The sequence below is a fragment of the Rhinoderma darwinii genome, chromosome 2 (genome assembly GCF_050947455.1).
Source record: "Rhinoderma darwinii isolate aRhiDar2 chromosome 2, aRhiDar2.hap1, whole genome shotgun sequence".
In the NCBI taxonomy this organism is placed as follows: domain Eukaryota; kingdom Metazoa; phylum Chordata; class Amphibia; order Anura; family Rhinodermatidae; genus Rhinoderma; species Rhinoderma darwinii.
In genome coordinates, this window is record NC_134688.1 from 24,401,346 (window position 1) to 24,423,283 (window position 21,938).

General features: G+C 45.8%; 1 long non-coding RNA gene across 1 annotated transcript in view; it reads right to left on the reverse strand.

Moving 5' to 3' along the window:
- Positions 1-11,995, reverse strand: part of LOC142740410 (uncharacterized) — a 43,156-nt gene extending 31,161 nt beyond the window's left edge. Inside the window, exon 1 of the long non-coding RNA XR_012880648.1 lies at positions 11,910-11,995. This is a non-coding gene — a long non-coding RNA (uncharacterized LOC142740410). The remainder of the gene's footprint in view (positions 1-11,909) is intronic.
- Positions 11,996-21,938: the final 9,943 nt, after the last annotated feature.

Below are 21,938 nucleotides of genomic sequence, written 5' to 3' on the forward strand. Positions count from 1 at the left end.
CCACATGTGCCATGGAAAAACAATACCATGCATTGGCACTCATTCACCTGAACTACTATCTCAGATTGTGCGGATGCCCCTCCATCCTACATTCAGTGGTCCCATGAAGATTCACCATCAATACCATAAGTGATATTTTAAAAGAAAGCAGCTTTTTAAATAGTCGAATTTTTGCCCTTCCCTGACTTCTTTCAGATCATATACAAGCAGTATAAGGCAAAGGAGAAAAAATTATAATAGTTGCCCATAGCATATACAACTGCTTAGCGAAACTGCACCACTCTTGTCCATAGGTTGTGTCTTGTATTGCAGCTCAGTAGCATACACTTGAATAAAGGTGAACTGCAATACCAGACACAGCCAATAGACAAAGAGGGCGCTGTTCTCCAAGTAAAAAAAACAAAACAAAGACACTTTTTTTTGTCCTCCTCTCATACAACCCCGGCAAGTTTTTTTTATTATTCGGGTTCAGAAAAATTACGGGGCATAAACAAGGTATACGGACGTAAACCTGTCAAATGTCTTTGGATATGCGTCTTCACAATAAAAGCCTATGGATAGGTTACAGTATAGCTCGGTGTTACAAGGACAGGATGTTTGGTGTTCAGATTGTTGCAGGCTAACCTAGGGTGCGAAGTCTAAGGAAGCCCTTGTCTTCATGGTTAACCCTATAATGGAGGTATGGTCTTTGCTGCAGGGTGAGCCCCAGGGAAGTCTATCAATGGCTTCTGCGCTGCAGAACCAGCAGGCATAGGGGGATGTTTTGCGCAGCTAGAGATCAAATAGGCAGCGATACCAGGGAACAAAACGAGAGGCAAAGTTACAGCCAAAGGTCGGGATCGGTGGTCAGAAGCCAAGACGTCAAAACCCGGGATAAGCGAAGGAATAGAGCGAAGAACGTGCAGAAATACGGTATTTAAGGTACACTTAGTATTAGCAAATGCAGGGTTAAATCCCCAGTCTGAGGGACATCATTGGGGAGAATCGATGAATGCAGCGGCAGAAGAGAGCCAAGAGTAGCGAGGCTGCAATTGGATGAGTTGTATAACAGACTGTATACAAAAAGGTACCGTATACACCAGGCAGTGTTAAAAAAAAATAATTATATATATTATTTTTTTATTATTATTATTTATTTAAGCCTTTAATTTGTGCTACAACTAGTCAAATATTTAAAAATAATTGATACATAGATAATCCCTACAAAAAGTGCCCATGTGAATTTACTCATACACGGTTGTGAGAAGTATTAGGTCTGTTCAGATTTTCAGGTTTTCCTTCACGGACAGCAAACAGATCTTGAAAATAGTGAAGGCTTGAAACATAAATGGGGGTAATTTATCAAAAAGGTGGTAGTAGTAGGGGACAAACGGATGATAATATGACTGTAGAATCAGACTACACAGGGTTTGTTCTGGTCATGGAAACACATAGGTCTGCATAGGAGCTGTATACAAAATGATTTGATTTTTGTTCAATACCATTTGCAAAGCGGCTTAATTTCTCATTTTAGATTAATTAAAAGAACAAAATTGGACCTTCTATTTAAAGGCCAAGTTCACACAATGAATGTTTAGGGCAGTTTTTTTTTTTGTTTTTTTTTTAAGGGTCGTGTGGATTACCCGATGCATACCTGATGGATCACACTGTGTAGGCATACAGTAGCACCTGTCACCGATATGCTTCCATGTAGATTTATGTATTTTTTTGAAAATAATAATTGTATGCGTCACGGTATCTTTTTTTTTTTTTTTTTTGCGGGATGACACTGTATAGAATAGCGCACCATACTACCCTATTCCATACAGTTAAAAAAAAAAAAACATAAACTGACCTATACAAGTCCGATGGAGGCCAAAGGGACACTCTTGGCATCTGTCGGATAAAAGGGGACCTATGGCTATATTTGGCGCATGCAACAATGCGAATTCAGCCTGAGAGGAGATGTAAAAAAGCTTTCCTTTATACTTCTTCCCCTTTGGGGCCTGACTAGATTTGGGGGTAGGCGAGTTTTACACATTTTTGAAAACACTGTCCCTTGTGAAAAGGCCCAAATGGCACCTCAGAAGGAACACCCTGTGCATGTCGGCCATATTGAGATCTCACATTCAAGTGTCTTTACCGTTACATCCTACAATTAAGACCCAAAGCCGTAGAGTGACCGTATCGTGGCAATGCTATAAACTGAACGGGCCTACGTCTCTAAACGCATGCACCATCTGACAGATTGCTGTAATCCCAGATTTAACGCTGAACTAAAATGAATCCCAGCAGACACATAAATAAAACGGCTAATGGCGCCACAGATCAAGGACGTCCAAATATTCACCGCTCACAATGTCACCGCAGCATGCAAATCCAAGCGAGCCTTGTAATGCGGAAAACGCGAAGACTGTGCACGGTGACGTATAAGTGACAGCGCCGGCCGGGTCTATAGGAGGTGTAATAAGGAGACAGCAACTCATCAACATCACATTATATCATATGTGCTCCCGTAGCACAGTCATTCACTTCCAATACTACGAGATTTAAAAACTTCCCTGGGGGTGGCCATATTGGAAAAAACACACTTCTTTCCGCTATTGTCTGTACAGACAGTGCAGCGGGCGGTGTGCGCTTTATGGCAGCTAAATAGGTTATTACAGTCTCCAGGGAGAGTATAGCTCCTACCCTAGAGACCGGGGAGCGACAGAGGATCTGCATACAGAGCTTTATCTGTGTGTATATAGGGTAAAGCCCCTATTACACCGGGCGATTTTGGCCGGTGCAGTGAGAGCCGATCAACGAGACATCATTGATCGCCACTCGTTTGCTCCTGTCACAAAGAGCTATGGATGGGGACGAGCAGTCATTACTCTGATCACTCGTCCACATACATCATCATGTCAGCAGCGCGCCTCACTGTTTTCACAGGGTGATGTGCTGCCGACAACCATAATATTATACTTTTTAAAACTATACGATCAGCAGATGAACGAGCGTTTACACAGGGCAAATATCGGCAATTCATCGGTCTATGAATACTTGTCGACCCGATAGTCACCCAGTGTAAAATCCCCTTAACTTTACGGCCTTATCTAGGCCTTAAGGTAAAATAGAGCTGCCAATAACTCACCCACCCTCTAACGATAATGAGATGACTCTGCTTATCCTGTACAAGTTTATACGGCAAAGCTGCCAAGTTACAGATCAGGCTCCACATGGGTGCTATATATCAACTGTGCCCATACTTGCACTGGCTATGCTGCGGTAACGTATATCGCGCGTCTGAGAACTGCAAAAGGTTTTGCTGTCATTTGTCATGCAGCTGAAAATGACATTGAAAAAAGACAGCAATATCCGGTGGACCGCGTGCGCTCTAAGTGTACCGTCAGCCTTGCAGACCAAACAAAAAAAAAGGCAAAAAAAAAAAAAAAATACAAAAATTTGGCTAGAATTTAATCCGTGGAAAACATGCATTGTGGGACCACAAAAAAAAAAAAAAAGAAATTGTAAGTGTGGTTAGTTAGAAGTGTAGTAAATTGGGGGATTTAAAAAAAAAAAAAAAAAAAAAACATTTAATTGCACTGTGTGAATGGAATTTAAAGAGACTCTGTCACCACATTATAAGTGGCCTATCTCCTACATAAGGAGATCAGCGCTATAATGTAGGTGACAGCAGTGCTTTTTATTTAAAAAAAACTATTTTTACCACTTTATTAGCGGTTTTAGATTTATGCTAATGAGTGTCTTAATGCCCAAGTGGGCGTATTTTTACTTTAGACCAAGTGGGCGTTGTACAGAGGAGTGTATGACGCTGACCAATCAGCATCATGCACTCCTCTCCATTCATTTACTCAGCGCATAGGGATCCTGCTAGATCCTTATGTGCCGTCTTATATTAAGGCCTGATGCACACGACCGTGTTCGGTCCGTGATATACGGTCCGCATGTCGGCCGCTTGTCCCGGACCGTACAAAGTACAGGGAGCCGGGCTCCTAGCATCATACTTATCTATGACGCTAGGTGTCACTGCCTATCCACGTAACTACTGTCACACACTAAAACATGATTACAGTACGGGACAGTAGTTCCGCGGACAGGCAGTGACCCCTATCGTCATAGATAAGTGTGATGCTAGGAGCCCGACTCCCTGCACTGTGTTCGGTCCGGGACATGCGGCCGACATGCGGACCGTATATCACGGACCGAACACGGTCGTGTGCATGAGGCCTAACACATTAACAATACTGAAGTGTTTAGACAGTGAATAGACATTCCACGGGATGTCTATTCATAATCTCTGCACTTCGTTACTGTGGTAGTTACAGCCGAGGAAGCGTGATCTCGTTGTAACCTGTCATTTACAGCGAGATCTCGCGAGATTACGCTTCCTCTGCTGTAACTACCACAGACAGAGTAACTGTGAATGGACATCCCGTGGAATGTCTATTCACTGTCTAAACACTTCAGTATTGTTAATGTGATAGTATAAGACAGCACATAAGGATCTAGCAGGATCCCTATGCGCTGAGTAAATGAATGGAGAGGAGTGCATGACGCTGATTGGTCACTGATTGGTCAGCGTCATAGACTCCTCTGTACAACGCCCACTTGGTCTAAAGTAAAAATACGCCCACTTGGGCATTAAGCAACTCATTAGCATAAATCTAAAATCGCTAATAAAGTGGTAAAAAGAGATAGTTTTTTTTTTAAATAAAAAGCATTACTGTCACCTACATTATAGCGCCCATCTCCTTATGTAGGAGATTGGGGTGACAGAGCCTCTTTAATAAGATCCATCATCCACTACACAGTATGGTCTGGCCTCTGCGGTAATTTATTTCAGCAGCAAAAATGCGATGTCCCCAATGCCCCCCGCTAGAGGGGGGTTGTTTGGCCAAAAAAAAGGGACAACCGCTGCTTTAGGCCAGGATCACACAGTTTTGATGCAGTTTTCGGTTCGTTTTTTTTTAGCCATACACAGGAGTGGACACAAGAGAATGGAGATGCATCTGTCTTTTCTTTATACCCTTCCTTCTCTTTTGAATCCACTTCTAGCTTTGGCGCCAAAAACAGCAAACAAAATCTGCATGTGTAAACCTGGCCTTAATCTGAAAACGCAGCAGTAAGGCCAAGTTCAGACAGTTACTACTTTTGTTTCGTTTTCTGCCACAATTTTACACAGCCCATGTCGGGTCACGTAAGAGAACCCTTAGGGGTTCAGTAGCCGTGATAATCAGTGCAATGAAATGACAACTAATTGCCGCCATCTTCCAGCAATTAAAGACGTGCCCAGTAATGATTCATTCAGATAATTAACTGGCGCCAGGCTCTTGTTTTGTGCCACATGTGGAGATTTCATGCCAACTGGCTGCTGCCGCAGCTTAATACAATGGTTCAATTCTAGCGCGTTGCAAACTAATGGATGGTCCCGCATAAAGACCGTTCATGCTGCTCGTATGCAAGTGCGAAGCCGCAGATATTAAAAGATAAAGTGAACAGGCAGAGACCAGTTTATAAGCCCTGAGATCGCAGCCCAGAACCAATAAAGAAAAGGCAGGAAAACAAAAATAAATAAATATCAAGGTTAAATTGAAGAGCCGGTGCAAAGTAATTTACGGCTTGAGCGAGCCGGAGACAGCGGTTACAGGCAGATACCAAGCAAATCGGGGGCTCTATTTAGTTGTAAGTACTGAAGGGGCCAGAAAGTCCGTGCACGCTGAGCGGTGAACTGAAGAGGTTAAACTACATTAAAATATGGAGATAATGTAGCCATTCCATCAATAGAACCTCGTTTAAGAACACACAGCACACCATCTTGTCAATGGAAAGGTTGTGTAAAAGTCGCACGAGGGTGGCAACTTTTCTTATCTATATGGACAATGCAATTGCGGCTACTGAAAAAAATTGCACACTGGTTGCGTACGGTCCTCGGAATCCTGTACTTTGTGTGATGTTTGATGCCATATGAAAATTCGGGACAAGGCGTCCACCGAATCGGGAAGTGTACGGCACTTTCATTCAGAACGCTTCCCCATCCGCTCTGGACTTGACAGACGTGCCTGTTAGTCGGCTGCCTCATACACCGCTCCAGCCAATACCTGTGCCTTGTCACACCCATGGCCGCAGACCGTCGGGATTACTCACCCCCCGACGGCCGCAGTCATGGATCAGTGAGCGCTGGCTCGCATCTCCTCCTCAGGAGACGCCAGCGCTCACTTCTGCTTCACTCTGCTGTCCCGAAGGGTGCGCTGTACGCTCATGCCCAGCCTTAAAAGGCCAGCGCACGCACCTGAATATTATATCAAAATAGCCCATGATCACCCTGGACTATAAGAAGGGGCCTGCCCTTCCTTCTTTGCCTGAGCATTGTTGTGTTACCAGTGTTAGTCTTTGCAAATGGTCCCTTAGTGTTTTCCAGTTCCCACTGTTCCTGTTCCTGCTACCTGTATCCCGTGCTACCTTGTTCCTGTGCTATTGAGAGTTGGAGTCGTGTTATACTACACCTTCCGTGTTACACCACACCAGGTGTCTGCCTGCTGCCAAGATCCCATCCGAGCCCACCATCGCTAATGTCTGAAGTTACCACCGGTACCCGTATTTGAACTATAGACTTTGACTTGGTATCCTGTTGGCCGGCTGCTATCCCGCTACAGCGGTACGGCCCTGTGGGTCCACGCACCCATCTTGACATGTCTACTGTCAACATTGCAACTAACCCTGCGCTCCTTGACGGTGCTCAGCCCCTCACATGCCTGTATCATTCTCCATTTTAGTCTGGGGGAACCCCGTCCTGTACTCTGTATAAAAGGAGTAATCCCAACTAGAACATTGATCGCCTATCCCAGGACTCGACGGGAACATTTATTATCTTTCCTATGGATCGGAAACGTTCCAGTTGAGAAAATCCCTTTTAACTCTTTAGGCCTCATTCACACGAGCGTGAATCACATCCGTGTGCTGTGCGTTGAAACAACGCACAGCGCACCGACCCATTGATTGCAATGGGACCGTTCACACATGAATGGCGTGAAACTCACTGCATGTCCTATATTGGTGTGTTATCACGCACCTACGCGCCCGTTGAAGTCAATGAGTGCGTGAAAACCACGGACAGCACACGCGTGTGCGGTGCGTGATTCGCGCATCAATTCAGTTGAAAATAATAATTAAACAAAAAAAAACAAAACACGCCACTCACAAAGCACACTGATGCATAACGCAACACACACGGACCCGATTCACGCTCGTTTTTCACCCGCGTGAATCAGATACGCTCATGTGAATGAGGCCTTCGAGGTCATGGTACACTTTAAAGGGAAGGTGTCACGAAAAAAAATTTTTTTATCATATTGCTTTTAGTGTCATTAGAATTTATTTTATTTATTTGTGTTTTTGTACTTTATTTTTTCTTTCTTTCTCTTCTCTATGGGGGCTGCCATTATTTTCTTCATCTCTGTATGTGTCGGCAGATCGACATCCGGCGCCATTTTCATGTGGACCGGAAGCCGCGGCCGGACAGTAAGACTACTTTCTGTAGCGGCTTCCGGCCATATGTTCAGAAGCAAGGACTAGGAGCGGAGGCAGCGGCAGGAGCAGCTAAGTTATGTTTGTGTATGTTCGTGTTATACTGTGTGATTACCACTGTATCTAATCCTCCTACACTGTGCATTCGCTCAAAAAATGGCGGCACACAGTGTAGGAGGTTTGAACATTCAACCCCCTCCTTTCTCCTGGCACTAGCCAGTATAAAGGAGGGGGATTGTTTGAGGACACTAGAGCGAGTGGGTCTTCTCCAATTTTGCAGCATAAAGCAATGAGGTTGCTTTACCACATGCCAATGCTGCAATTTTGGGAATTGCTCCCTCTAGTGACCAGCACATGGGAATGTTATAAATTAGAATCTAATTTATAATATTTCCTGACTTGTGAAAAAATTAGAACAATGTGTAATCATTTATATACTAACTGTTTAAAAAAGAAAAATTCTACCGACACATTCCCTTTAAGAGACATTTACCACCAATACTTGCAGCCGTAGATTATATCCTTGTGCTTATTCTACGGACTCAAAGTAGAAGATAAAAATAGACGGCGATTTATCTCCAGAACCGGAGTGATCAGAGAAATCTGTAACGTTGCCAATTATAGAAAGTAATGAATCCCTTTAAATGCAGATACAGGGAGCGTGGCTACAGAATGATGGAACAGCAGATTTATTATTTTTTCCCCATCCTTCGTTCTACCGGCCAACAATATGGAATTGTGCAAAACGGACACACAAGGCAAATAGAAAAATCCTTCTCTGTCCTTTAAACAGCGCCATCTTCCGTCCTGGTTAGGTTGGTTCTCCACAGAAATAGGAGATTGCGCCACAAAATTGTATGCGATATGTACATCGCACTTTTATGGAATAACATATCGCAGAAAATCACATGCAATTTCCTGCAATTTGGAAGAGAAGCGTTGTTTCTGGTGTAGAGGGAAAACAAAACAAAAATCACTTTCCCGTATTTCCATAGAATCCTTATGGAGAAAGTAAAGCGATGCAGCCCTATAGACTTAGATTATAGGTGGTTTCGCACTACATACCAGTGTGAACGATCCTCTGCGAATACGGACTGTGATATATCTCTGGTCTAAAGAATTGTCCCTGATTTAGTCAATAAAGGGTTATGACCTTTTACACGTCCCAATTATCGTGCAAACGAGTGTTCACAGAACGCTCAATCCCGATAATTGCCCAGTGTAAACAGGGCGACGATCAGCCGATGAAACGCTCGTTCATCGGCTGATTATATCGTTTAGGCAGCAGAAAATATTATCATGTCGGCAGCACGTGTATAAACAGGGAGAGGCGCTGCCGGCATGATAGAAATGTATGGGGATGAGCGATCAGGGTAACGAGCGCTCGTCCTCACACATAGCTCCTTGTGAAAGGTGCAAACGAGCGCCGATCAACGAGCGGTCTCATTGATCGGCACTCGTTTACATGGCCCACGTGGGAGGAGCCTTCGTTCCAGAGCACAGACGATGCATGAAAGGAAACGCTGTGAGATTATAGAACACACATTAAAGTGTAGCTAAACGTTCAACATACTTCTGACATGTCAGAAGTTTGGATTGGTGGGGGTCCGAGCACTGAGACCCCCACCAATCGCTAGAATGAAGCAGCTGAAGTGCTCGTGTGAATGCTCGGCCGCTTCGTGTCTGTTGGGCTTTTTCCGGAAAGCCGATGTATCGGAGTACGAGCTCATAGACTTTCTATTGAGTCCGTACACCGATACATTGATTTCACTATACGATCAGCGGATGATCGAGTGTTTGATCATTCATCAGCTGATCGCTGCCCTGTTTACACAGGGCAATTATCGGGAACGGGCATTACATGAACCCTCCCTCGTCTGCCTGATAATCGGCCAGTGTAAAACCCCCTTAACATAACTGCAGGATCAGACGTCACACAGGTTTGTAGCCAATACCCACCGGAACGCATAGGAGCTCTATACACCAAATGTTAGGATACTTGTAATCAAAACTATTTGAAAAGTTGCTTATTTTTTTTATTTTAATGCATTGAGGAAACAAAACCGATAGTTGCCAAGATATTAAATATTTAGAAGCCTGGAAAAGACGTCAGATATCTGTGAGGGCTAATGATGGCCATATTGGTTGCCACTTAACTTACCCAGAAATGAGTATATCCAGGAAACGGCTTTTTAGGTTTAGGCTGTGTTCACATGTTGCGGATAAGTCTTGATTTTTACAACGGTTTTGCAAAAACGAAAACTGCAATGTCTGAACACGGCCTTAGTATTCCACGCAGCAGCTGTGACGATACTACAGGTAGATCTAAGGCCAGGTAACGCAGTCCGGCTTCCCTGCCGCACAATACACCGGCATCTCCTGAGTCATGTTCATCGCCAGCTCAATGCCATATTATTCATCCTGTATTATACTCCGCGCAGATTATTGTATTTACGCTGAACGCTTTAATGCAGCATTTTACATGTGACTAAGCTGTGCAGTAGTATGAAGGACTGCGGACTTAACCCCATCAGTACCAGATGTTACATAGAGGTAAAAACTGAACATTTCCTTATGTTACAAGTCAAAGCGTTGTACGTATAGAAGAGTATAGAGTCCAGATAGTACGCTGACCCTGTGTGAAGAACATGGAGGCTCATCACCAGTCAATACCAAGAAGACATTTCTATGGTGATTTAAAGAACATCTGTCACCTCTCCTGATAGGTCGGTTTCAGTCAAATGATTGTATTCCCTATGAAACAATTCTGGAACATATTTTCTTATAATTCTACATTGTACCGTTCCACTATTATTCTTCCTGGAAATTTATGTATAAATTGACAGCTGGGTGTTACCAGCTGGGGGTGTGTCCCTACACAGACTGACACTGTCCAATCAGTGCGCACAGTCAGACTGTAGAGACACGCCCCTTTGACAAGGAATAGTCACAATCAGTTGTCAATTTAATCATAAATTTCTAGGAGGAATAACAGAGGAACAGCACAACGCAGAGTTCTAAGAAAAGATGCTCCAGAATTTTTATTTTATGGGGAATACAATTATTTACTAAAATAGAAATGTCAGGAGAGGCGATAGATGCTCTTCAACAGTCACTTCAGACCAGTGGAAACGTATTCTACCAGATTGCAGAATTCATTGCACGGGATTAAAAAAAAAAAAAAAAAAAAAACTACCCTTTTTTTCTAATCTTGTACGACCCCTTGTTTCCAGGTCTCGCTTATAAATGAAGGGAACAATTGATGTCCCCTTACCCCCACCCCACAGTCAAAACACTGCAATTGTGACAAAAAAGGGGGGGTATACAAAAAACGTAGGGCCCCATAGTATCACTCAGAATGGGCCCCACCTAGAGCGTCGCAACCATCCCATTTTTTTCATAAAATTCAGCATTTATGGTGGAGCAAAATAGTATTGAGCTCAATGGGAGTATGCAGTGAGCTCCCCCTAGTGGCAGTTGCTGGTAGACTCCAGCAGGCAGTTCAGTACCAGATCCCTTCCCATCAAGGGGGTTGTATAAGGCCATGTTCACACGTTCAGGATTCAGGAGCGAATTCTGCTCACATTCTATCGGTAATGTATGTAAACGTGCGGAATAACGAGGATTACGCTGCGGATATTAGAACTTGCAGCATATTCATTATGGCCACAAATTCCGCGTCTGAAAATTACAATGTGGCTAACCCGCGTGCGGATCTGCTGGCCAATCTGCGGCAGAAATCCGAGTGTCAGCAGGGAAAGGAAAATGAGCACCAATACAACTGCCATTACTTCTATGGCAGGGGTTGACACCCAACTTTCCTAGAGCCCTGAATGGCAAATTTTCCAAATTATGCAAGGTGGGGGGGAGGGTAATAACTAGGGTGACTACCACTGTGCCCGCTGTAAACATGACCTACCGGTTGTCACCCAGCTGTCCCGGGCACGGAGTAGAATCCCAACTTTTTTTGAAGAGGGATTTAAGTTAAAGGGTTAATGCAATAAACTAGTAATAAAGACATGAAACGCATTAGCAGCAATGCGGACCTCAACCCTCCCCCACCCCAGAACTTACCTGGTTGTCGGCAAAGTTGTCAGCGGGCAGTGAGGTCACCGGGGTGGGGCACATAAGTGACAACATAACTTTCCCCAAAACTATGTGACACCCTGCAGAACACACACGGGACAGATTTCCAGCCGTGATCAATCACAGTTGTGGGATCCCCAGATCCCCTGCCCAGATCTGCACCCACAGAACTTATATCGCAGTATCGTGCAATGCCCGACACCCCCCGCTGTACACTACCACTAATGCATTATCTCTAAGGAGACCCCCACACACTCACACCACCCTCGGCTGTGAGGACGATCCCCGGCTCTGGCACTATGTGGATCTCTCACCTCCTGCTCTCAGCCTGGTCCCAACAAGCAGCCCATGAGAGAAACCTCCACAGCGGAGAACATAAACTACAACTCCCGGCAGACTGAGCGACGGGTTCAAAGCGTGAAAACTTTATTAGAGAAGGCAGCGGTGAGGGTTGACGTGGCTGTACGAGCTGCGGAGGCCACGCCCACCTCTACTCCGCTCACTGGAGCTGCGGCTTAACCCGTTCAGAGCCTCAGAAACTACAACAGATGTATCGGGGTAGTGGAATTGGGAAATTTAAAGCAGACAAGTCAGATGTGGACTGAAAATGTCTACAAAAGAATATATACATCAAAAAGCCGGGATTTTTTTGAACATTTTTTTTATTTTTAAAGTCAGTAAAGGGCCCTGGTTAACATGTGGGGGGGGGGGGCGTCAACTTTTTCCAAAGAACTAAATGGAATTACAGCTGGAAAGTGCCATGATAGTTGTCTGCCAAAATACAGATTTCCTAACCAATGCCCCCTAATATGCCTATTCTGTTCAGTCATTGGGCATGTTATTTCTATAGATGTATGGCGAAAACTATAGTATTGGAAGGGTAGAAATCCATTCTGTCCGATCACTGATTCGCTGACATAAATCCTCATGTATGGCTGGTTTAAAGGGATTGTCCGCTATTCTATATTCGGACATATGGATGTAATAGAGTGGGGATCCATTGATCATGACCCCCCTCTATTAACAGAGCGGTGGGCCACTATGAAAAGTGGCCCTACCCTGGAGGATACAAGTCTTCTGTGTATTATATAGATGGCCCCTTTGACGGCTGATTGCCTAGCAGAGTTGTTCAAACTGGACAACCCCAAGAGAACCTCTCAGCTCTCCTAACATCTGGATAAATATTTGTATATCCCATAGAATAACAATGCTGGATCTTTTCTTAGAAAGTTTAGTTGTGGTGTTCCTCTGTTATTCTTCCTGGAAATGTATGAATCAATTGAAAATTGTACGTTACCATTTCCCTTGTCAATACGGTGTCGTCCCTACTCCATCTGACTGTGTAGGGGCACACCCTGTTGAAGAGGGGAATAGAAATGCCCAGTTGTCAATCTATTCATACATTTCCAGGAGGAATACCAGAGGAACGGAACAATGTAGAGCTGTAAAAAATAGATGCTGCAGAATTGTAGCTTCATGGGGAAAACAGGTATTTGATAAAACAGACATGTCAGGAGAGGTGACAGATCCTCTTTTCGGACTGAGCTCCTACACATTTAAAGAAACAGTACATCAGTGAATGAAAAACAGTTTTATTTGAGTGTTTTTTTTAACATTGCAGTTTCCTCTAGCAATAAGGAAAAAAAGATCACAAGTAATTCTGGCACAAAAACAAAAGAAAATCCAGAATGCCCTGTGCGAACCCAACCTCATACTGCCACAATACTGACCCAATAGTAATTCCCCAATGTGCACAGATAAGATCACCATAAAATGCAACCATAACATATAGTGCCTACATAATAGTGCCAACTCCTAAACTCAGAAGAGCGCCATATAGTGCCCAAATAACAGCGCTATACAATAATAACATCGCTATACAGTGCCCAAATAACAGCGCTATACAGTGCCCAGATAACATCGCTATACAGTGCCCAAATAACAGCGCTATACAGTGCCCAAATAACATCGCCATACAGTGCCCAAATAACAGCGCTGCATAATGCCCAAATAAGGGCTTATTCAGACGAACGGGATATACGTCCGTGCAACGCGCGTGATTTACACGCGCGTCGCACGGACCTATATTAGTCTATGGGGCCGTGCAGACTGTCCGTGATTTTTACGCAGCGTGAGTGTGCTGCGAAAAAGTCACGACATGTCCGTTCTTTGGGCGTATTTCACGCAGCACGCACCCATTGAAGTCAATGGGTGCGTGAAAATCACGCGCACCACACGGAAGCACTTCCGTGGGACAAGCGTGATTCGCGCAACAGCAGTGAAAAGGATGAATGAAAACAGAAAAGCACCACGTGCTTTTCTGTTTCCAAACATCCAAACGGAGTGTCATAATGATGGCGGCTGCGCGAAAAGCACATAGCCACGCATCATACGGGGCTGACACACGGAGCTGTCAAGTGCCTTTTGCGCGCGCAAAACGCCACATTTTTTGCGCGTGCAAAACGCCACGTTTTTTGCGCGGACAAAACGCACACGCTCGGTTTGCTTCAATGCATTCATTGTATGTGAGATAAACAGACTGCACTGATACATTGTAGCAAACACTCAGGACAGGAGAGAGATTAGTGCTGCTGATGTATTTATCTCACAGAGGATTGTTTAGACTGGATATAATAAAGTATTCAAGGCTGGGCCGGCCTTAGGGGTGTACGACCTGTGCCATTGCACAGGGCGCATCATTCAAGCAGGTGGAAGGGGGTGATGCGCTGGCTCCCTTCCCCTGCTTGTGTTTCAGAAGCATCCGGGCCCCGCTGACTCAGCAGCTGCCTTTCCGCCCGTGCTCTTCTTCTCTCAGTGGCGTGGCTGCCACTGTAGCAGCCATAGATAGCGGCGACACGGGCATGACGGCGCCCGTGCTGCCCGCCCCGATGGCCGGCGGCACCGCTAGGAGCCGCTGTGGCTGCTACAGCGGTAGCGACGCCACATTCAATAGTATTTACGTCCTTAGGACGCAAATACTATTGAACACTAGCAGAGCCACTGTAGCTCTCTGAAGGAGCGGAACACCCTGTGGCCGGGGATTTTGCTCCTGGACATAGCGCTTGATGTCTCTGTCCATATACGGACAGTGACATCAGAGGCAACTCCTGAAGCGGAATCCCCGTCCACAGCGTTGCCAACGCGGTGGCCAGTGATTCGGCTCCAGGAGAAGCCCCTGACGTCACTGTCCATAAGTGGACAGAGACGTCAGGGGCTTCTCCTGGAGTGGAATCCCCGGTAACAGCGTGGGTAACGCTGTGGATTCTGCTTCAGGAGTTGCCTCTGATGTCACTGTCCGTATATGGACAGAGACATCAAGCGCTCCTTCAGGGAGCTAGAGTGGTGCTATGTGCAGGAAGGGGGGGGGGTGCTATCTACAAGGGAGCTGAGTCGCACTACCTACAAGGGGGTGTCTGGCACCACCTACAAGGGGGCTGTGTGGCTCCACCTACAAGGGGGTGGTGGCACTACCTACAGGGGGTGTGGCACAACCTACAAGGGGGCTGTGTGGCACTACCTACAAGGGGGCCATGTGGCACTACCTACAAGGGGGCCATATGGCACTACCTACAGGGGGCTATGTGGCACTACCTACAAGGGGCTGTGTGTCACTACCTACAGGGGGCTGTGTGGCACTACCTTCAAGGGGGCTGTGAGGCACTACCTACAATGCGGCTTTGTGGCACTACCTACAGGGGGCATCTGTGAGGGGCTGATGGTCATTTTAGTGTGAGGGGGGGGGGGGATAATGTTCTTCATGTGGTTTCCACCTCTGACCTCCAATTGACATTAATAGGAAGCAGAAAATACCTGCGGCGCTCGTTTGGTGCTTTTTTGCCTACGTCTTTTGCATTAGCTTCAACGGCTTAAAAAAAAAACCCCATCAAATAACGCTGTCAATTGAAAATCTGCCTCCAAATTCCTGAGGCAGATTTTTTCTGCCTTACAAAAAACGCTGTGTGAACATACCCTAAGGCATAATTTACACGAGCGTAATATACGCTCGTGCTTTTCACGCGTGTCGTACGCACCTATATTACTCTATGGGCCAGTGCAGACAGTCCGTGAGTTTTGCGCAGCGTGAGTGCGCTGTGTAAAACTCACGACATGTTCTATATTTCAGCGTTTTTCGCGCATCACGCAGCCATTGAAGTCACTGGGTGCGTGAAAACCACGCAGGTCGCACAGAAAGCACTTCCGTGCAAACTGTGTGATTCGCGCTACAGCTGTCATACTCTGAATGTAAACAGAAAAGCACCACGTGCTTTACAAACATACAAACAGAGTGTCATAATGATGGCGGCTGCGCGAAAATCACGCAGCCGCGCATCATACACTGATGACACACGCAGCTGTTAAGTGCATTTTGTGCACGCAAAACGCAGCGTTTTTTGCGTGCGCAAAACGCACACGCTCGTTTAAATCAGGCCTATGAGTGTAGTGCTCGTTTTTATCCATTTCCTGTCTTTCTCTGAACAATTTTTGGTAGGGGTTCCCTGAGGAAATTAGTTTTTTTCCCAGGGGTGCCTCGAGTCCGAAAAGGTTGGGGAACTCTGTACTAGGCTACAGGATCACGCCGGCCTACGCAAGGATCCTGTCGTTGGTGTCGTGGAGCAGCTCAGTTCGTCGTGGGAACGGGGCCTAGGTAATTAAAAATTTTTTGGTTTGGGGGCACTGTCTACAAGGGGGGGTGGGTGGCTGTATGGCACTGTTTACTTGGGGGAGGTGGGGGGCTGGATGGCACTGTCTACAAGGGGGGGAAGGGGGCTGTATGGCACTGTTTACTTGGGGGAGGTGGGGGGCTGGATGGCACTGTCTACAAGGGGGGGAAGGGGGCTGTATGGCACTGTTTACTTGGGGGAGATGGGGGGCTGTATGGCACTGTTTACTTGGGGGAGGTGGGGGGCTGTATGGCATTGTTTACTTGGGGGTGGTGGGGGATTATGGCACTGTCTGCAGAGAGGCTATATGGCACAATCTACAGGGGGGCACTATCTACAAGGGGGGGGGGGCTGTGTGTGGCAGCCAGGGGAGGGGGGCATTAAACTGTGTGGAGGCCACTGAGTGGACATTATACTGTGTAGGGGCACTACAGGGGGCAATATACTGTGTGTGGCACAATACAGTGTGGGCACAATTAGAGGACAAAATACTGTGTCCTTGAAGGGGTTATAATATATTATTATTATGCTGTAAGGGGGCACTAAAGGGGAATTATACTGTGTGGGGGCATTATACTTTTTTATAGGGCATTTTTTTTATGATGGGTTGGGGCGTTGAAACATAATTTCGTACAGGGCGCCATCTACCCTAAGGCCGGCCCTGTTTCAAGGTTTCAAGCTTTGAATTTATACAAAAATGTTCCAACTCACTGACAACAAGTAGAGATTTTGAAATTGCTAAAGTATTATGGTTTTATGTAAATTAAAAGGTGAAGAACTTTCTGCGGATGCCCCCCTTAAGAAGTACCATATAGTGTGAAATAACAATGTGTTTTATGGGGAAAAAACAACAATAAAACAAGTTTCTTCCAATTTCTTCCTGATTTCTGAAGGACTGGGGTGTAGAGAAGTGGGTCAACTTTTATCTTCTCAGGTTTCCGGTCCTGCGGAAGGAAGTCATCTGTCGTGGGTTCAAGATGATTACCGGTAAGAGTTATCACTCTTTCCTTAGAACTTTTCATTGTTCTGTTCCTCTATTGCTCCTTCTGGAAATGTATGAATAAATTGTCTACTGGGCGTTACCATTCCCCTTGTCAATAGGGTGTTGTCCTTACACAGTCTGACACTGTTAGCACTGATTGGATAGTAGCAGATGTAGGAACACACCCCATGGACAAAGAGAATGATAACACATTTTATACATTTCCAGGAGGAATAACAGGAATGGCACAAGGCGGACTTTTGAGAAAAGATGCTCCAGAATTGTATGTTCACACGCAGTAAACGCCTCGAAAAACACCTGAAAAAACGGAAGCTGAGCGCCTCCAAACATCTGCCCATTGATTTCAATGGGAAAACAGCGTTTCGTTCAGAAGGGGCTTTTTTTACGGGAATTAAAAGTATTTACAAAAACGGATCCTCTTTAAGGCCCCATGCACACGGCTGTGCCCGTAATCACACCCCGGGCACGGCCGGCAGCGGGCCACGAGCCGCATTTTCGTGCCGTGCTCCCATACAAAGTATGGGAGCACGGCCCGTAAAATCCAAAAAGTAAGACATACTCCATATTTCCCGACACGGTTCTACGGCACGGACACCTTTCCGTAGGGCTACGGAAAGGTATCCTCGGCCAATAGAACCGGGCGGGTTCGTAATTGCGGGCCGTATTGCGGCCCGCAATTACAGAGTTTTTTTACGGGGTGTGCATGGGCCTTAAAGGTGTATTCCTGGCTGACTGTTCGAACATAGATCAATATTCTCTTCCGCCGGTGTCATAACATCAGAATTTACAGTATGATGGATTCATAGATAAAATATCACTCAGGTAAATTAAATTATTTGCTTTTTAACTGATTTGCAAGGAAAAAATAAATATCACGGAGACGCCAGTAGTATAAATTTTATGAAATTTAAGAGACGGTTTATGGGCACAAGCTTCTTAAAGAAACAGTGTCCATTTTAAAAGGATTCTTTTCCACTCCTCAAAGTTTCCGCTTCTGTACTTCTATACAAATAACATTAAGTAATAACATCTCTCAGGAGGAGTTTATCAAGAAGAAATAATTAAAAAAAAATTTGCACAAGGCCTCATGCATGAATTCTATACCCCCAAATTGTACTTCCCTGTACGTTACATTTCATTACGGAATCCAGGAAGAATAATCATAACATGCTCCATCTCATGGCTTATTAATGGAGGTATTCTTCCCTAAAAGTAATGCTTCTTGGGAGAATACGACGCCTCCCTGAGGCACCATACGGCGCCATACATGTAATACAGAACCGTATACAGGCTCCATATACACTGTGTTTTACTTTTTGACCAAGTGGGAGTTGTGGAGAGAAGTGTATGACGCTGACCAATCAGTGACCAATCAGCGTCATACACTTCTCCCCATTATTTACACAGCACATAGTGATCTTACTAGATCACTATGTGCAGCCACATACACACACACACAGTGGCGTAAGTACCGCTACGGCTGCTACGGGGCCCGCGGCATGAGGGGGCCTGTGTCGCCGGCCGGCACGGGCCCCCACCATGGCCGGAGGCTCCGCTAGCAGCCGCTATGGCTGCTACAGCGCGACGCCACTGAACACTACGGCAGAGCAGGGAGGTATCTCCCCGCTCTGCCATTAAACAAAATACATGTATCCCCTATCCACAGGATATCTGCAGGACAGGGGATACATGTGTGATCGCTGGCAGTGATAGGGAGAACGGGGGACTGAAAGTCCCCTGAAGTTCTCCATCACAAACCTCAGACTTCCGGGGTCTGTGTCGGCAGCTCCGTAGAAATGAATGGAGCGCCGGTCGCGCTTGTGCGCATGCGTGACCAGCGCTCCTTTAATTTTTATTGAGCTGCGCAGACACCGGAATTCAGAGGTTAGTCATGGAGAACTTCAGGGGACTTTCAGTCCCCCGTTCCCATACAGCCCCCCCTGTAGAGAACGCCATACAGCCCCCTCTGTAGATAACGCCATACAGCCCCCACTGTAGAGAATGCCATACAGCCCCCCCCCCTGTAGGGAACGCCATACAGCCCCCTCTGTAGATAACGCCATACAGACCCCCCCGTAGATAACACCATACAGCCCTATCTGTAGATAACGCCATACAGACCCCCCTGTAGATAACGCCATACAGACCCCCCTGTATATAACGCCATACAGCCCCCTCTGTAGAGAACGCCATACAGCCCCCCTGTAGATAACGCCATACAGCCCCCACTGTAGATAACGCCATACAGAGTCCCCCCTGTAGATAACGCCATACAGCCCCCACTGTAGAGAACGCCATACAGCCCCCTCTGTAGATAACGCCATACAGCCCCCCTGTAGATAACGCCATACAGCCCCCCCTGTAGATAACGCCATACAGCCCCCCTGTAGATAACGCCATACAGCCCCCCTGTAGATAACGCCATACAGCCCCCTGTAGATAATGCCATACAGCCCCCACTGTAGAGAACGCCATACAGCCCCCCTGTAGATAACGCTATACAGCCCCCACTGTAGAGAACGCCATACAGAATCCCCCCTGTAGATAACGCCATACAGCCCCGTTTGTAGATAACGCCACACAACCCCCTTTGTAGATAACGCCATACAGCCCCCTTTGTAGATACCGCCATACAGACCCCTCTGTAGATATCTACAAAGGGGGCTGTATGGCGTTATCTACAGGGGGATGTATGGCGCTATCTACAGGGGGGCTGTATAGCGTTATCTACAGGGGGATGTATGGCGCTATCTACAGAGGGGGCTGTATGGCGTTATCTACAGGGGGCTATATGGCGTTATCTACAAGGGGGGGCTGTAAAAAAGGCACTATCTACAAGTGGGGGTTGTGTGACACCCAGGGGAGGGGGGGCCCCAGTCAAAAGTTTGCTATGGGGCCCAGTCTTTCCTAGTTACGCCCCTGCTCACACGTTAACGTTACTCAAGTGTCCTGACAGTGAATATACATTACCTCCAGCCAGGACGTGATGGCTATTTGCGAGATTACGATGTAACCTGTCATTTAAAACGAGATTACGTTTGCCTTGCTGTAAATCTCACACAAACGCTACAGAAGTGTCAGGATTGTGAATAGACATCACGTCCTGGCTGGAGGTTTGTAACAAGATCACATGGTATTTACCCTGAAGAAGTGACTAGTTCAGTCTCGAAACCGGTCGGATTCCTTATTACCATGCTATGCTTTTAAAGCTCTTTAAAAAAAACAACTTTTAATTATAATATACTTTGTGCCTGAAGTGAAGTCTGTTACTAGCAGCGCCTCCGAATATACCACTACTTCAATCCTACAATTATTCTGCATAAGGACAAGGTATTTGCACTACCGAACGCCTAAAGGGAGGGCCGGCAGCAGCTGCAATCTTTCACACGCATCAACACATACAACACCAGTAGGTGATCATAACTAACCTACCGCTACATGTCTGCAGCCTCTTCACTAATACGCTATGGAACGCTGTTTTCTTAATTTTTGTGCTATTCATTACCTTATCTTATTGGGGATCGGGACCATTTTTTTTTATTTTGCCTCTTTGTATAATGCAGTCATAACTTTTTATTTTTTGTTCAATGTAGCTGTATGAGACTTTGTTTTTACTATACGATTTGTAGTCTATTTATGTGTCATTTTTGATACCTATGCATTCTATTTATATTTTAAAAAAAAATTGGGCAAAAAAGCTATTCCACTGCAGCACATGCCATCCATCACCTTTTAGGGTATGTTCACATGGCCTATTTTCAGCCGTTTTTCGGGCCTTAAACGCCCTAAAAACGGCCGAAAAATCGAAAGCAGAACGCCTCCAAACATCTGCCCATTGATTTCAATGGGAAAAACTGAGTTCTGTTTTTGAAAAACGGCAGCGTAAAAAAACGGCCGTGAAAAAGAAATGTAGGTCACTTCTTGGGAAATCGTAAAAAACACAGCGAAAAACGCATCGAAAATCATGAGTGGCTCAAAAAACGTCTGAAAATAAGGAGCTGTTTTCCCTTTGTGTGCGAACATATCCTAACTTATCTGCCCAAAACTCGCCCCTATTCTCTGTGGAACAACAAACTTCCCTGGAATCCCAAATCCTATGGTCCAATCTCCCTTTAAAATCAAGATGATAAATTCCCCGTAAAATTGACCGTGAAAAGACTATTTCTCGAAATGACATTTATCACTTATCCACAGGATAGGTGATAATTGTCTGATCGCTGGGATCCCCACTGATCAGTATAACGGGCATCCCAAGGCCCCGTTCTTCCTCACTGCAAGACCGCAGTGAAGAGAACATTGAATTTGAGCGGTGGAGGTGTATGCGCGGTGCCGCTCCATTCAAAGTCTATGGAACTGGTGGATACAGCTGAGTACAGTGTTTCCGTCAGCCCCAAAGACATTGAATTTAGGGTTGGGTGCATGCTACTCCTCCGCTCCATTCAAGATCCTCCTTACTGCCGGGGGTGCAACGAGGAAGAACAGGTGGCTTGGGACCCCCGTTATAGTGATCGGTAGGGGGTACAAAAGATGGAGTCCCTTTCCAACTGTGGCTGAGAAAATCTCAAAATAGTGGAGTTTACTCAACTACTCTACTACAATCCTTATCTGACGAGTAGAAGCGTATTCATTTCTGTTGCTCAACTTGCCCGGTTCCTGCAGTGCGTCGCAGCTCCAGCCAA